The following is a 4,251-nucleotide window of genomic DNA, read 5'->3' on the forward strand; positions in this document are numbered from 1 at the left end:
TGCATTTGCTAGTTTCCATAATTTCTCAATTTAGCAATAGCTTGGAATTTTAAAAATTCCATGGTGGTAAGGACGACTAATTAAATATTACAACCAAGATGTACTAATTTTATTACCGAAAGGGCAAAGAAAATTAGTACGGTTCATAATATACAATTAATTTCCTTCACCAATCTAAGCATCCTACCAAGCATTGTTATCATCGATAGGACAATTACAATACCCGTATGGATCTTAGTAATCACAATAATAAAGCGATTAAATGTGGGAGTTAAATTATCTCAGCAAAAACAATTTGACACATATAGGGTCACGATAGGCAACCACATATATGTTCACTATTGTCATGATAAACTGAAATATTTAATTTGCGCAACTTGACACACTTGGAATTGCGATAGGCAATCACACAAGTGTTATAAATTGCCACAATAAATTTAAATAGTTAACAAAATTGACCTTGGACAACATTATTAGTACAAAATAAAAATTATACCATAAAAACAATAATTATAATAATTGTCCAATTAAAGTCAATTTTAACAAATGCATAATAATTCTAACATATGAATAATCAATCCAAGAATTATACCAATACCAAGGCAAACAAAACAAAAATTTTTTTTTATGACGTCATGATGACGTCAGCGAGTCACTATTCATCTTCTCCTCCAACTGAGCACGGCCTGGTTCTGGAGAAGAAAAAAAAAAAAATTTCCGCCCAAAATTTCACGCATTTTTCGACAAAAATACATAGATTTCCATCCTCAAACATGAATTCTTCAATCCAAACCCAAAAAAATGCACAAAAAACGCATAATAGCAAGAACCAAACAAGCCCTAATTTTCGAAATATCATCAAATGAACTCCAAAAATCACAAAATTTGATGGGTTTTGCTCCAAATAATATTCTCTACAAGTTTCCAACCTCAATCGGGCTTGAAAACCAAGAATTAACACCAAACGAAAAAAAAAAAAAAAACCCCAAAAAATGTCTTCCGAAACCAGAAAACGAGAAATAAAAAAATTAACCCAAAATTGCAGCTCAAATGTCAATCATGCTTGCTCTAATACCAATTAAAGAGAATTTAAATTGCATAGGATCACATGTTGACAATTAAGCATGCATTTAATAGCAAAATTCAGTCCGTTACCTTGGTTCTTGCTTTGAGAAGCCATTTCTGCTCCCTTTGATATCTAATAATCTGCTTTCCGGGTGCGTGATGGTCCGAGAATGAGCGATCAATGAGCTCTTCCCTTGTCTCCCAAAATTCAGTCCAAAGTGGAGTGTGTGAGTGTGTTTGCCGGGAGTGCTCTCCAAAGAGAAGAAATGATGCTCACCAAAAAATGCAAACACATCCCTATATATATATATATATATATATTGCACATTACACACTTTAGTTGGACTACTTGACTTAATGGGCCAGTCAAATGAATTAAGGTGAGCCCATAAAAAATCAAGCAACAATATGTGTCCAATCCCATTATGGACCACAATGCAAAAATAAATTAACACTGATTTATGATATTATCAAATTAATTATGTAAGTCCACACATAAAAATTCCAACAAGTCTCACAGCTGCACCACATCAAGCGCTAAAATGCGCCGTGAGTGACTCGTGCTCATACCCGATACGCGTCTTGAGGACTGTTGCAGGAACCTTTCTTCAGCAGATCGATCAGCAAGTGGTAGTCTCTGGGGAAGACCGAGATGCCGCAATCAGATGAATTTGATGAGAGGATTCCTGCGAAATCTGGAGGGGTCTTGCCTCTGAGAGATCAGAGACTCTGCTTCCTCGTCTGACTCAGAAGGTGAACGCATCAGAGAGGAATGGGGTGAGGAGCGAATGTCGGTGACGACGGTCGGAGTAGAGCGAAACAATCTGCTGAATCAAAATGCGGTTCTGATCTAACACGGACTGTACCTGCCGAAGTCAGTCGTTGAAGGTCTCCTAGACCTCGGCGCTGCCCCTCTCCGCCTCTCACCGGAGTCATCTCCTTCGTCTGCAGGGCTAGAACTTGTGCAATGACGATCAGCGGTCGCAAAGCTTTATCGACTGTGATGATGGCGGTTATGGTGGTGATGGCAGCGGAAGCCATTGGAGGCGTCTTCTTCCATGTTAGATTCGGCCGGCGATGGTGAGGAATCCCACTTTCTCAAGCATGTATCTCTCTCCGTAAGAGTCTGACTTGATGAGAGACAGAGAGAGGGAGGTTTAAAGGTTTTGGAGCTCCAAAAAATTGGGTTTTGATGATCTTTTCTCACTGTCCAGTGGACGGCGAGTTTGTATTTGCCAAGGGTAAACCCGGCGGGGAGAGGTTCCATGAAGGCAGGAGAAGGAAACGCCGGTGGTGGTCGCAACTCTCATGGAAGCAGCGCTGCCCGGGTTACTCGTGATAAGATGTAGTCCCCTAAAACACATGCGTCTACAACCTCTTAAAGCCTTTTGGGACCGAACCGTGGTGGTCACGTGATGCTGGGACGCACACTAGAGATGGGTGTAAATGCCCAACTATAATTTACGATAATATTCTGCAGATGGCTTTCTCAGATCCTCCTTGTTGCATGTACGTCTTTGCCTTGCTCATAATCTTCCCAATAAAAAAAATCCCATGCAATTTTTCTCCTCATGCAAAACAAAATAAAATAAAATTAAAAAGTTAAAAGAAAAGAGAAGAAACTAAAGAAAAATTATGAGATTGGTAATAAAACATAATACCATTTTAAAAGAAAAGAAAGGGAAAAAGGAGAGACCAAGTTATATAATTCCCTCATTCAATAAAGGGTTGTATGCATATTTAAAGTCTAAATAATTCCAACAATTCTCTATTAAGAAGGTAAATAAATGAAAGAAAAAAAGTAATAGAAATTAAAAATGAATAAATAAATAGATGAATAAATAAATGAATAAACAAAGCAAATAAAATCATCAAATGCATGCAATAATGATCAAGAGATTATATAAAAAGTTAAGCCCCAATAAAGTGTCTAAGCACGCCTAAGGTGAACCTAAGTGTATCTAGGTGAACCTAAGCGAGTCTAAGGTGTCTAAACGGGCCCAGAGTGTCTAAATTAGCCAAGAGTGATGCCTAAGTGGACCTAAAAATGCACCTAAAAGCTATCCTAAAAAGGAATGAAAAGCTTAAGTCTAAATCAAGACTGTCAAGGGTCACAATAGGGGGTCAGATAATCTCTCAACCAAAGTTTTCGAGGTGGCTCAAAAAAGGTAAGTAGTATGAGTAGCTATGGGCCACCAAGGAACTACTGTGGAACATTGGAAGTGAACTTAAAGATGTGCTAAAGGGACAAAATTGATGGTCTACAAACACCTTTAGGTACTTACTATGTCAATTTAAAGTAGTTTTAGCTTAAGGTTTTTTAAAACATACTCAAGTTTGGATAATATTGAACTTTAAATCTTAATTTTAATGACAAACCAAGTATGAAATAGATGCATGATTAAGTAAAAATCCTAGGTGCACCTAGGTATTTATCTTATATCAAGTTCCTAAGTTCGAATGGTCTTCATGCACCTTTGATCTTGCTTTCCTTAGATCCTTTTATGGTTCACTTGACTTCTCTTTTGATTTTCTTGATTTATACATGAAACTTATCTCAATTTCCAATGATCAGCAAACTAACCATAATTTTTTATCATCAAAACGTACTAAGGAAAACCATTGGGCTAACACACTAGTTTAAAACTAATTAACAAATGGTGTTCTAATCACCTTTCACCATTATTCATTGTTAAGAAATATTCTCCTTATATGCATTTGGGTATTACTTTTCCAAAATTATTCTTTCATTCTAATTAAAACTTGAAAAACATATGTAATCTCATATATGAATAATATTTAAGAGAAGGGCAATAAAAATATATGATATAATATCATTCAATAACAATATTTTCATCATTTTCTAGAATATCAATTTTTTCATTAAGACATTTAGAAAAATTTATATATCAAAGTAAGTTGAATCTAATTCATCACTATTAGTGAAATTTATTTTCAACTCTTTTTATATTTATTGGTACTTGGAAGTTATTTCTTATTTATTTATCTATTTATTTTGTCATATTGATGGCTTATACCAAATAGTAGTTGAAGCATTTTTTGCAATGGAGATTTGAGAGGTAGGAAGAGGGGACTCAAACTTGAAAAAGGGGGCTAGGCTAGGCTACCACTAAGCTATGCTTTCATTGAACCATTTTTCAAATGAAGATTGTACAGGGAATTAGA

The sequence above is a fragment of the Vitis riparia genome, chromosome 7 (assembly GCF_004353265.1).
Source record: "Vitis riparia cultivar Riparia Gloire de Montpellier isolate 1030 chromosome 7, EGFV_Vit.rip_1.0, whole genome shotgun sequence".
Taxonomy (NCBI): domain Eukaryota; kingdom Viridiplantae; phylum Streptophyta; class Magnoliopsida; order Vitales; family Vitaceae; genus Vitis; species Vitis riparia.